This window comes from Hyperolius riggenbachi, chromosome 2 (assembly GCF_040937935.1).
Source record: "Hyperolius riggenbachi isolate aHypRig1 chromosome 2, aHypRig1.pri, whole genome shotgun sequence".
Taxonomy (NCBI): domain Eukaryota; kingdom Metazoa; phylum Chordata; class Amphibia; order Anura; family Hyperoliidae; genus Hyperolius; species Hyperolius riggenbachi.
This window is the reverse complement of record NC_090647.1, coordinates 367,581,095-367,595,510: the sequence shown is the minus strand read 5'-3', so window position 1 is coordinate 367,595,510 and position 14,416 is coordinate 367,581,095.

Genomic DNA, 14,416 nt, shown 5'->3' with positions numbered 1-14,416 from the left:
GGGTGGATTGAGATGGGCAGATTTTGTAGTAAGAAGAAGAGTTTTGGCACAGCAATCATTTTAAAGATAGCCAATCTCCTTAGAGAATTAAAGCATGGCCTACCTCAATTTCACAATAATTTGTGACAATCTCTTTTTTCTCCCCATAATTTGAAGTAAATAGGTTGCTTAGATTCTTACTTGTAATAACTCACAGGTTTCCATAGCTACAGGAGCCCCACTGTATAAGTTAGTTAGGTGCAGGGGCTCCTGTACACAATATGCAGCATTAGGAATAAGAGGCATAGTGGTCCCTGCCCCTGGACCCCCCTAATCCCCCCGATGCAGCCGCTATATATACTCAGCCTCATTCCAGCGAACGCTATAGCCTCCCTGCACAGCCCCGCATATCTTCCGGTACGCGGAGGATTGGGACTGAAGTCATGTGATGTCTTATGCAAAATTCATTTGGATAGTAAGTTGTATGGCCAAACAATAAACTGTTAAAGCTGTGAAGTGCTGAATTGTAAAAAATGGCCTGGTCACTAGGGAGGTATAAACCTGGGGTCCTCAAGAGGTTAATAGTAAAATGTTGTAAATACTTCACTGAGTGGCTACAGAGATTCCATAGTTATCTATGCCTGGAGCACATCCTAGAGCTTGGGCACCATACTTTTGTGGAGTTAACAATCTTATGCAGATTGTCCACTTGCATGGGTGGAGCTCAATAGGCTTGCATGGGTTGAGCTCAATAGGCTCAGCTGCTGCAGCAACCTCTCCTCCCCTTCTGTTGGCATATGACTGTCTTTACTCCACCAACTGCATGGCCATACAAAGGAAAAGAGATGGGCAGAGGAGACAGGCAGCTTTGAGAGTGATCTGACTAAGGTCTGTTACCATAGAAATATACACTTGGAGGTCACCAAATATAGTACCTTTTACTGAGGAAGTGGTGGGTCTTGTCACCAGGTGTGGTTATAGGAAGGTTTACATGAAGGGTTTTTTCCTAGGGTCTATATCCCTAAAGACACTGTCACTAAGTCACTTCACTGTCTGTCACAGATGCAACGTCATCAAAAGAACATGTGTCACATGGGCTTTGTCTCTAATGGTTCAGTTACAGAAGATTTATTCTGAAGAGGTCCTATGAGATCTATCACAGGGATTCTGTCATTAAAAGGTCTGTTGCTAAATGGTCTCTCACAGGGGGTTTTGTCCTGAGGAAATTTGTCACAGTAGGATTTGTCTCCAAGGAGCCTTCCTCTAATGGCTCTGCCACAGGGAAATATTTCTGTAAGGATTCAGTGTCAGAATCTCTGTCAATAAGTGGTCTGTCTCACGGGGCTATGTCACTATCACGTCTGAAACATGAGCCTTGACACTGAAAGATCTGCCATAGGGTATTTTACTCTAAGGTGCCTTTCACAGGGGTAACTGTCACTCAGAGTTCTATCACAGGGATACCATTTACTAAGGCATCTGTTACTACTTGCCTGGCACTAAAATTATCTATCTCTACCTCTCTGTCATTGGTATTTCTGTATGTGGCCATGTTTTATACATTATAATCTGTCTGTCATGTATTTTATTTGTATGCCATTACTATCTGCTTACTGTTGGTATCCAGTGGCTGGATAGTGTAATGGTTAAGGGCTCTGCCTCTGACACAGTAAGCCAGAGCTTATTCAGTAAGGAGTCCTTGGGCTAGAGTCCCTAACACTGCTACTGCCTACTGACTGTGCCCCAGCTCAGTCGCTTTGAGTCTGCCAGGAGAAAAACGCAATATAAATGTTATTTGTCTTGTCTGTGTCTGTCTTATCTGTTTATCTTTAGCATAATCTACATGTAATGATATCTTCCTATTGTTGTTATTCTCTGCCTGTGTATGGTAGTATCTGCATGTGATTGATATATGATATTGACTTGTCACTGGTAATAGTTCGGCACATCACTGGAATATGTCTATCATGCTTGCCCTGAAAGTTTTTATTACTATGTTCAGTGAACATTCTTCTATTTCAACTTTTACAAGTCTATTTCTTAATGTGTGACATTGTAGGTGAGGAGCATTGCTGCTTTTGGCCTTATAATGTATGGGTAAAGGGAAAAAATGTGTTATGCCGAATATTTTGCCCAGCTTGTTGTGACTACACCCACTTTTCACTGCGGAATGCTACACATTGTTCTTGGCCTTCTTTGGTGTCCACTGTTCAGGAGTGTTTCAAATATTTTGAGATCCTAGCAATAACTGTGACATACTTCCAAATGATAGCACTTATCCGGTAAAAAGCAATGGGGGGCGGGGGAGGGGGTTGACACAGTTTACCTTGCCTGGAGTGCTGGGGCGCCAAACAGGTAAGAAATGGCTCTACATGACACACAGTGATCACATTTTTATAATGTATTAGTAGTCCTCACTGTAGTCTGATTGGGGGGAGGGGACACGACATGAACATTAGTCATGTATTACTTACAAATAGTTTCTCTGTTTGCCCAGGCAAGTAGGATCTTAGTTAGTGTATCTGCTCCTCTCTAACTGGTCATTTTAACCACTTCACCACTGAGGGGTTTTACCCCCTGAGCACCAGAGCAATTTTCACCTTTCAGCGCTCCTTCCATTCATTCGTCTATAACTTTATCATTACTTATCGCAATGAAATGAACTATATCTTGTTTTTTCCGCCACCAATTAGGCTTTCTTTAGGTGGGACATTATGCCAAGAATTATTTTTTCTAAATGTGTTTTAATGGGAAAATAGGAAAAATGTGGGGAAAAAAATAATTATTTTTCAGTTTTCGGCCATTATAGTTTTTAAATAATGCATGCTACTGTAATCAAAACCCATGAAATGTATTTGCCCTTTTGTCCCGGTTATAAAACCATTTAAATTATGTCCCTATCACAATGTTTGGCGCCAATATTTTATTTGGAAATAAAGGTGCATTTTTTTCATTTTTGCGTCCATCCCTAATTACAAGCCCATAGTTTATAAAGTAACAGTGTTATACCCTCTTGACATAAATATTTAAAAAGTTCAGTCCCTAAGGTAACTATTTATGTATTTTTTTTAATTGTAAATTTTTTAATTTTTTTTTAATTACAAAAAAAAAAAAAAAACGGGGAGTGTGGGAGGTAATGAGTTAATTTTATGTGTAAAAGTCATTTATTTGTATGTGAAAAATGTGTAGGGTGTAGTTTACTATTTGGCCACAAGATGGCCACAGTAACTTTTTGTTTTAATGCGACCTCCAAGCTTCCTTCCGGAAGCTTGGAGGAAGTATAAGGAGGCTGGACACGTGAGTTTTTTCTCACAATGATCGCGCTGCCCATAGGAGAGCAGCGGATCATTGCGGGGCTTAGATCAACGAACGGGAATGGATTTTCCCGTTCATTGATCTCTGGGCGAGCGGGCGGCGGCGTGTTTACTAGCGGCGGGCGGCATGTTTACGAGCGGGAGCGCGGGCAGCGTCGGGAACGCGGAAAGTACGTGTTTCTCCGTCCCTGGTTGTTAAAGGATGGAAAAAGGGGCGGAGAAATACGTACGCGCGGGGGTAAAGTGGTTAAGCAGTGAAAGTAAATCATAACATTAATTTCTTCACATCTGTAACAGATGTGGAAGTGTCCCTATGAATATTGATGTGCAGTGCTTACAAATATAAAGTGCACTATATCTGAACTGAAATCCCCACAGCTGTTTATTTCCAGGCTGATGTTATGTAAATCTGTCATGTGCTGTTGCCTAATAAGTAGAAGTATGACTTCCACTTGAAAAGAAAATATGTAAAAATTCAAATCCTATGAATCAGTTTCATGATAAATTACTGGAAACTTAATTTACAAATGCAGACCGCTATAAATTGGAGATGGTGATCTGTGAATGGTTGATGGGCCACATGACTTCTCATAACTTCTTACTCAGTGAAGACTACGGAATATTAATTGCCTGGCTCAGAAGTTATTAAAGAAGCTTCTGTAGACTTGAATGTTGCAGTTAATAAATCAGAAAATCATTCTGCTTCTTTTATCTAAATTACTTTTTTCTCAGGCAAATCTTTTTGTTTTATTATTTCTTGGAAGCCGTATTTCTGTTGCACGCAGGTCTACATTTTAGCGACATATGTTTACATTCCATCCTTGTACTGTCCTGTGATGACCTTTGTGCTTTATAGTTTGTACTGTAATGTTCATGTACAGCACAGTACATTAAAAGTAGATTTGTGAGTCAAGTAAGAATCAAAGCTCTGCTGAAAAAGGAACACAGGTCATTGATTTATTGTTCTAAGTGGAACCAAAGTTCATGATGCAAACCTGTAAGTTTGACACAATTTAAAGTGTTTTTCTCATTACTACTTCCATGTAGAGATGGCTCAAACCTCAGATTTTCAGTTCACGAACCGCGAAAGCGAACTTCCGCAAAAGTTCGCAAACCGGCAAACTCGGCGAACCGCAATAGACTTTAATGAGCAGGCGAACTTGAAAAACTACAAACACTGTTTCTGGCCATAAAAGTGATGAAAAAGATGATTCAAGGGGTCTAACACCTGGAGGGGGGCATGGCGGAGTGGGATACAAGCCAAAAGTCCCGGGAAAAATTACGGATTTGATGCACAGCAGGATTATAATCCCTAAAGGGCAGAAATCACATTGCATTCTTAAATTGGAGGCATAAAGTGCTTGAAAACATCTTGCGTGTGTAGACATGGATCAGCAGGTAGTGTAAGTAGTGTACTGCTTCACATTGACAGACCAAACTCACTGTGTAACACACCACAAACAGCTGTTTGTGTAGTGATGGCCATGCTGGACTGGTGCGCACGATGGCAAGAGTGCAGGCGATGGAGGTTTTCAAGCCCATATGGTCGGGCTGAGATAGTTCAATGACAGAACAACAGTGACTGTCCAGCTGATTGAATTTGGTCTGTCCACAATGAAGCAACAACCTTATTATCTTGGGTGTGCCCCCAACACACTCATATAGGTCATTGCTTCATTGTGATAGACAAGCCTCTTCACTGCGGTAAGGTAACGATCACGTAGAGGAATTGACACTTGTACATGCCTTTTGTTTTGTTGTTGCAGCCGCAGTGCAGCCAGAAAAATTAGGCAGGCATGTACATGCACCAGAAAAATTATTATTCTTTTTGTTAGCGGCCTTAAAAATTCAGGAATCCACCTGGAGTCCTGGACCCTCTTGGTGGTGGCGGAGAAGACAGTCAAGCGGCCTGCAGGCAGAGATTCTGTGTGAGGACTGACTTAGTCTTGGGGCAGGCAAATTGTGACAGCTCTGGCCACAGGTCAAGCCTGCACACCCAGTAGTCCAGGGGTCCAGAGTGGGAGTCTGAGAAACAGCTATCACCACACATCCAAGGAAGGACCCAATGTGCTGTATAAGTAATGTACCTGCCCTGACCGTGTTTTGCAGACCAGGCATCTGTGGTCAGATGGACCCTTGACCCAACGCTGTGTGCCAGAGATGACACCACTTGCCTTTCAACATCATGGTACAGTTTGGTCATCACCTTTTTAGAAAAATAATTGCGGCCTGGTATCTTCCACTGTGGTGTCCCAATCGCCACAAATTTTCAGAAGGCCTCAGAGTCCACCAGCTGGTATGGTAACACTAATCTAATGTGCTGCACAACTAAAAGCTAAAACCTGCAGGAACTGAACATTGGCACAAACTCTCTACTAATGCTTACTAACATCCACTTGACTGGACTGGCTTTAATGCTAACTATTGATATTGGAATATGAGAGGTGCTTTTCTGAAATTTATGCAAGAACTACACAATGTGTTTCCTTTAGGCTCTAATGAATTGCAATGCTGTATAGTTATTTATTGATGCTATCTATATTTTGGGCTGAAATCTTTGCATGTAAGCGACTATGTGATAATAGGCCTGTGTAGCTCACAAGCAATTTGTTGTGCATATTGCTACTGGTGTGTGAATGTGTGAATGGAGGACCCCAGAGTGGAAAATGGTGAAGGTCTGGTTGAGCTTTAATCCCTTGATTTTAGTACGTTTTAATTAGTGTGGTTTGGTGTTGTTTTGAAGACTCAAATAAAGCTGTTTTCTAATTTTTGGAACTTGAGGTCTCTGAGTATCTTCTTACCCTCTTCCTATAACCAGTTTATATTACTAGTTGGAGACCCAAGAACATGTGCACCATGTGGTAGTAGAGGTGTTTAACACCCATGTACACGTGGGAGCATTTTTGTATTCAAAATCAGTAAAGACTGTGTTTTTTCATAAAACAGCTGGTGAGCTAACAGTTCCGCTAAGCCAGAGGGTGACTGGCAAACATTGGCTTCTTCCGCTCAAAGATTTCCTTAATGGACACCTAGTTGCTGTGGGCAGAGAAGCAGGAACCGCTGGTATAATACAGTGTGCAGTCACACAGATGCAGTGAAAGGTATGCAGTAACTGGTATAATACAATGTGCAGTCACACAGATGCAGTGAAAGGTATGCAGTGACTGGTATAATACAATATGCAGTCACAGATGCAGTGAAAGGTATGCAGTGACTGGTATAATACAATGTGCAGTCACACAGATGCAGTGAAAGGTATGCACTTACTGGTATATAAAACAGTGTGCAGTCACACAGATGCAATGAAAGGCATGGGAATCAGTGTTCAATTCCGAGCCGGAGTGGGAGCCTGGTGAAGGTCTGGTTGAGCTTTAATCCCTTGATTTTAGTACGTTTTAATTAGTGTGGTTTGGTGTTGTTTTGAAGATTCAAATAAAGCTGTTTTCTAAGTTTTGGAACTTGAAGTCTCTGAGTATCTTCTTACCCTCTTCCTATAACCAGTTTATATTACTAGTTTGAGACCCAAGAACATGTGCACCATGTGGTAGTAGAGGTGTTTAACACCCATGTACACGTGGGAGCATTTTTGTATTCAAAATCAGTAAAGACTGTGTTTTTTCATAAAACACATGGTGAGCTAACAGTTCCGCTAAGCCAGAGGGTGACTGGCAAACATTGGCTTCTTCCGCTCAAAGATTTCCTTAATGGACACCTGGTTGCTATGGGCAGACAAGCAGGAACCGCTGGTATAATACAGTGTGCAGTCACACAAATGCAGTGAAAGGTATGCAGTGACTGGTATAATACAATATGCAGTCACAGATGCAGTGAAAGGTATGCAGTGACTGGTATAATACAATGTGCAGTCACAGATGCAGTGGAAGGTATGCACTTACTGGTATATAAAACAGTGTGCAGTCACACAGATGCAGTGAAAGGTATGCACTTACTGGTATATAAAACAGTATGCAGTCACACAGATGCAATGAAAGGTATAGGAATCAGTGTTCAATTCCGGTCCGGAGTGGGAGCCTGAGAAATGGCTACCACCACACATCCAAGGAAGGCAGCAGGCACGGTATGCAAGTCCCGACTCAGGGAGGTATTAACAAAAAAAAACAATACTGGAAGACTCTTTCGAGGCCCTGCTACTGCTGTATAATGATGAGATGAATACACTTACAATTCTTTACTGAGAATCTGTTATAGAGGGCAAGTCTGCCATCCATTCAAGTGAAAGGTATGCACTTAAAGGTATAGCACAATGTGCAGTCACACAGATGCAGTGAAAGGTATGCACCAACTGGTATATAAAACAGTGTGCAATCACACAGATGCAGTGAAAGGTATGCAGTAACTGGTATAATACAATGTGCAGTCACACAGAGATGCAGTTAAAGGTATGCAGTGACTGGTATATAAAACAATGTGCAGTCACACAGATGCAGTGAAAGTTGAAGAGAAATCGAGAGCCCAATATGGTGTAGTATGTCAAAATTGATTGGATAAATGAAACAGTGAGATGGTAATACTCACAAACACGGGTTACCACCTAGGTAACCACTCATTAGGCAGGCGAGGAGATTAGACCTGTCCTCACTCAGGATTAAGAAGTCGCTCTCTGTAGATAGGAAGAAAGGGGGTAGATCACCCCTCCACCTGGGGTGGACTCAAATATATTGGTAGGTGAACAGAGGCGCCAGAAGGATAAAAGTACATACAATTTTTTTAAAAATTGCTGGGAGGAAGTGGTGGACTCGCCCCCGTTAAAGCAGACACCAAGGACTGTAAATATATAGATATACACATTTATTGAAAATACCCCAAAGATGCAACGCATTTCGCGGGTACAGCCCACTTCTTCAGGCAATAAGCAGGGGATAAACAACTGTAAACAAAAGACAGAGGCATAGCTATAAATGTTGCCATAAAAAGATACAAATTGTAACGATCGGTGGGCACAGAGAGTGTCTGATTACCGGTGATCTGCAGTATCACCGGAAATACAGATATATGGCAGATTATAAGTGATCTGCAGTCTCACCGATAATCCGATATACTAACTAACCTCTGTTCACCTGAGTAGAGTGTAGTGTTTGGTGTAACAGTAACACTTTGAGGACTAGGCCTCAGTGCAGCAAGGAGTACTGCACAGATTCCTTCCGCAGACCTGAGCTCTCCAAGGCGGGAGGAGTCAGACTGACAGTGGGAAGGATGTCTGAAAGTGACCCTCAGGAGGAAGGGTCGCTAACAGAGCGAGGAACCGCCTCTAACGGTAAGGTCGGTTCTCGAGGTCGGACAAGCCAGGTCGTAAACACACGGACAGATAAAGTACAAGATCAGGAGACAAAGGCGGAGTCTAAGTACAGGCAGGGTTCGGCAACAGGGTATCAGAAATATCGAGGTACAGAATCAGGAGGCTAAGGCGGAGTCTAGGAACGAGCCGGGGGTCGGCAACAGAGTATCAGAAATATCGAGGTACAAGATCAGAGTTCAGAAGAGTAGTCAAAGCAGGCAAAAGTCATAACAGATAATCACAATCAAACTAGTACTTTAGCTATCAACAGAATCTAGCTAAGTGTAGGATTACAGCTCCAGCTGGTCCCGCCACACTTACGGATCTGACTACGGATCTGGGTGCTCCCACATATGTGATCGCACGCCAGACAAAGAGCAAGTGAACAACCAGCAGTATATATACTCTAGGACCTTTCCAGGACCTCCCTAATTGCTGGTCCAATGAGAGCAGTGGAATTTGTCAGCTGACCCAGATGGTCAGCCGACTCCCTTCTAACTGCAATTTAAACTCTGCCTCTGTGCTCGGGCGCGTGTAAGTCTGAATCTTGGTGGACTATCAGTCCCAGCCACACCAGTACTGTCATGCAATGTATCTAGAGCGGGGGCCGCCTCTGATGCGGATTCTGCCGTTACCAATGCGGACTCCGCCGTTACCAATGCGGATTCCGCCGCACTGCCTATGCGGCATGCAGCGTTTTTTCCGTGTTGTGACGCCATGCTGGACGCGGAAACAGCCGCCTCACCTCGAGAGACGGCGGCCTTTCCGCGTTTCCTTACAGTACCCCCCCCCCCCCCGAGGAGTGGACTCCGGACAACTCCTACCAGGTTTCTCAGGATGTAAGGTATGAAACTCCCTCCTTAACTCGTCTGCATGCATGCGTGAACCCGGTACCCATTGTCTCTCCTCAATGCCGTACCCTTTCCAATGTACGAGGTACTGAACCGAGTTTTGTACCGTGTGGGAATCTAAAATCTTTTCCACTTCATATTCAGGTTGGGCATCTACTAACACAGGAGGAGGAGGAGTGGGACCCACCTGGACTGCGGGTTTAAGAAGTGATACGTGGAAGGACCTCACTCCCCGCATGCTGGTGGGAAGATCAACGGTATATGTGACCTCGTTGATCTTCCTAGCAACCAGGAATGGACCCACGAATCTGGGACCAAGTTTGTCAGAAGGTTGTCTCAGGGTCAAGTGACGTGTGGATACCTAGACCAAGTCCCCTGGTCGGAACCTCCACTCTACTGAGCGTTTTTTGTCAGCTTGACCCTTCTGACTCAGAAATGCCTTTTCTAGGTTACTTTTTACCGTCCCCCAAAGGTCCCTAAATGACTTTTGCCAGACCTCCAGGGCTGGGAACGGAGTGGAGGCCACAGGAAGTGGGGAGAACTTAGGTGATCTCCCCGTTACTACCTGGAAGGGAGAAAATCCAGAGGATGAGTTTTTTAAATTGTTCTGAGCAAACTCTGCGAAGGGCAAGAACCTGACCCAATCGTCTTGCGCCTCTGCAACATAGCACCTCAAGAACTGCTCTAAGGACTGGTTTATCCTCTCGGTCTGGCCATTAGTCTGAGGATGATATCCTGATGAAAATGATAGCTTTATTCCAATAAGCTGACAAAAAGCCTTCCAAAATCGGGAGACAAATTGGACTCCCCTATCAGAGACTATGTCTTCAGGAATGCCGTGCAACCGAAAGACATGCGTAATGAATAACTCGGCCAATTCCTGAGCCGAAGGGAGTCCTTTCAATGGCACAAAGTGGGCCATTTTGCTAAAGCGGTCAACTATGACCCAAATGACCGCCATGCCTTCGGATCTGGGAAGTTCACCCACAAAATCCATAGACAGGTGGGTCCATGGCTCACTCGGGGTGGGCAAAGGCTGCAGAGTGCCGACAGGTGCCAGCCGGGAGGGTTTGCTCCTGGCACATATTGCACACTCCCTCACATACTCCTTACAATCTGCTGCCAGAGAGGGCCACCAGGCACATCTGGCCACCAGATCCTGTGTTCTGGATGCCCCTGGATGCCCAGCGTTCTTATGCATATGAAACATCTCCAGTACCTGGAGACGAAAAGGCAGAGGGATAAATAGATCCCCTGCGGGCTTCCCTTCCGGGATTTCCTGCTGAAAGGGGATCAAAGTCTCCTTACAATTATCCCAAGTTCCAGTTGCTGCCAATATGAACCTCTGGGGAACAATGGTCTCGGGAACGGAGGGCTGTGCTGTCTCTGCCTCAAAACACCTGGATAACGCATCCGCCTTAACGTTCTTGCTACCTGGAGTGTACGTAATAATGAAACTAAACCTAGAGAAAAATAGCGACCATCGAGCCTGACGAGGGCTCAACCTCTTAGCCCCCTCAATGTACTCTAAGTTTTTGTGATCGGTGTAAACCGTGATGGTATGCTCAGCTCCCTCTAACCAATGTCGCCATTCCTCGAAAGCCAATTTAATAGCCAAAAGCTCCCTGTTGCCAATATCATAGTTCCTTTCTGCAGGGGAGAACCTCCGAGAAAAGTAAGCACACGGATGCATTCTACCCTGTAAACCTGACCGCTGAGACAGCACAGCCCCCACCCCAACCTCCGAAGCATCCACCTCAACAATAAACGGAACGGACGTATCCACATGTCTGAGGATGGGTGCTGAACAGAATAGGCTCTTAAGGGTGGCAAACGCCCGTACAGCCTCAGGAGACCAGTGAGTGGTATCTGCTCCTTTTTTAGTAAGACTGGTAAGGGGAGAGATGACCGTGGAGTACCCCTTAATAAATCTCCTATAATAATTGGCAAAACCGAGGAAACGTTGGAGGGACTTTAACCCAACCGGCTGAGGCCACTCTAGAACTGCGGAGACCTTGGCGGGATCCATAGCCAGGCCCATGGTGGAAATTATGTACCCCAGGAAGGAGACAGAAGTTACCTCAAAAATACATTTTTCAAGTTTGGCATACAAAGAGTTCTGCCTAAGCTGATTTAACACAAACCTCACATGGGTTCTATGTTCGGAGAGGTTGTTGGAGAAGATAAGGATGTCGTCAAGGTAGACTAGAATGAATTTCCCCAACACCTCTCTGAAGACCTCATTGATGAGTTCCTGGAAAACGGCCGGGGCATTACAGAGCCCGAAGGGCATTACCAGGTACTCATAATGCCCATCTGGAGTATTAAAGGCCGTTTTCCACTCATCGCCCTTTCTTATGCGTATGAGGTTGTACGCGCCCCGCAAATCCAGTTTGGAAAAGATCTTGGCACCAGTGATTTGAGTGAACAAATCATCTATCAGAGGCAGCGGATAGCAATTTTTCACTGTAATTTTGTTAAGGCCGCGATAATCAATGCAGGGTCGCAGGCCTCCATCTTTCTTTTTAACAAAAAAGAACCCGGCTCCAGCAGGAGACCGGGACGGGCAAATGAAACCTTTGGCCAAATTCTCACGGATATAATCCTGCATGGCCAATTTCTCGGGTCCCGACAAATTATACAAATGGCCCCGAGGGGGTACACAACCTGAACGGAGATCGATGGGACAGTCGAAAGGGCGATGTGGGGGCAGTTTGTCAGCTGCCTTGGGACAAAATACATCGGAAAATTCTGAGTACTGGTCTGGCACACCTCCCACCTGTATTCTAGTTTGCCCCAATGTTACCTTTCCCAAACACCATCGAGAACAATAAGGTGACCAGGAAGTTAGCTGACCCATGGCCCAGTCTATTTGAGGTGAATGAGTTTGCAACCACGGCATACCTAGGATAATAGAGGAGGTGGACATCTGTAACACAAAAAACCGTAACTGTTCCCCATGTAATACCCCTATGGCGACTTTCACCTCCGGGGTCTGTGACAGTGGGCGCTCTCGTTGCAAAGGAGAATCGTCCACCGCTGTGACCAGAATGGGGGGACTTACTGGAGTGAGGGGAATAACCAACTCCTGAGCGTATTCAAGATTCATAAAGTTAGCCGCTGAGCCAGAATCAATAAATGCTTCAGTGGCTACTGACTTATTCTCCCATGTAATGGTACAGGGGAGAAGCAATTTCTTCTCTTTGAGGGGCGAAAATTGTGTGCCTAGGGTGTCACCCCCCACTACTCCTAGGCAAAGTCATTTCCCGACTTGTTAGGACAATTACGCACCATATGCCCTGCCTCTGCACAGTATAGGCACAGTCGTTCCGTCATCCTCCTCCTGCGCTCCACCTGGGTCAGTCTTGATCGACCAATTTGCATTGACTCAGGTGGAGGCAAGGCCGGAGAGGGCGAGACAGGCGGAGATGCTGTTACTGAGGATGCAGCGGATGTTGCTGCGTACGAAGTCACCCTGACACGGTAACTGCCCCTAGCCTGCCCCTGATGGCGTAGCCTGCGATCAACTCGAATAGCCGATGATATGGCCTCATCAACTGTCTTGGGCTCGGGTATGGTTAACATTAGATCGGAGACCTCCTCCGACAACCCAGACAAGATGTAATCCATCAGGGCAAAGTTGTCAAATCTAGCAGTGACTGACCACCTACGGAACTCTGCCGCATAATCCTCGACCGAACCTCTGCCTTGCCGCAAAAGTTTGAGCTTCCGCTCCGAGGACGCAGCAAGGTCAGGGTCGTCATAAATTACGGCCATGGCCCTAAAGAATTCCTCTACCGAGGTCAGAGCAGTATCGGTAGGAGGCAGGTTATATGCCCATGACTGGGAGTCACCAGTCAGCAAAGTTTTGATAAAGGTGACCCGTTGGGTCTCAGTCCCCAAGGATCGGGGTCTCAACTCGAAGTACGATAACACTCTACTCCTAAAATTCCGGAAGTCAGACTTGTGGCCGGAAAATTTATCAGGTACAGGCATGCGAATGTCGTCACTAGGAGGGGATCGCACTGAATCAACTGACGTCTGGAGGGTACGCACTGAGCCTGATAGAGCATCGATTAAGGCTTTGTGCTGGCCCAGTGCTTGATGGATACTGTCCACCGAAGTGGCAAGCGCAGTCAGAGGATCAGCGCGTTCCATCTGTCTTTTGGTCTGGCGTTCTGTAACGATCGGTGGGCACAGAGAGTGTCTGATTACCGGTGATCTGCAGTATCACCGGAAATACAGATATATACCAGATTATAAGTGATCTGCAGTCTCACCGATAATCCGATATACTAACTAACCTCTGTTCACCTGAGTAGAGTGTAGTGTTTGGTGTAACAGTAACACTTTGAGGACTAGGCCTCAGTGCAGCAAGGAGTACTGCACAGATTCCTTCCGCAGACCTGAGCTCTCCAAGGCGGGAGGAGTCAGACTGACAGTGGGAAGGATGTCTGAAAGTGACCCTCAGGAGGAAGGGTCGCTAACAGAGCGAGGAACCGCCTCTAACGGTAAGGTCGGTTCTCGAGGTCGGACAAGCCAGGTCGTAAACACACGGACAGATAAAGTACAAGATCAGGAGACAAAGGCGGAGTCTAAGTACAGGCAGGGTTCGGCAACAGGGTATCAGAAATATCGAGGTACAGAATCAGGAGGCTAAGGCGGAGTCTAGGAACGAGCCGGGGGTCGGCAACAGAGTATCAGAAATATCGAGGTACAAGATCAGAGTTCAGAAGAGTAGTCAAAGCAGGCAAAAGTCATAACAGATAATCACAATCAAACTAGTACTTTAGCTATCAACAGAATCTAGCTAAGTGTAGGATTACAGCTCCAGCTGGTCCCGCCACACTTGCGGATCTGACTACGGATCTGGGTGCTCCCACATATGTGATCGCACGCCAGACAAAGAGCAAGTGAACAACCAGCAGTATATATACTCTAGGACCTTTCCAGGATCTCCCTAATTGCTGGTCCAA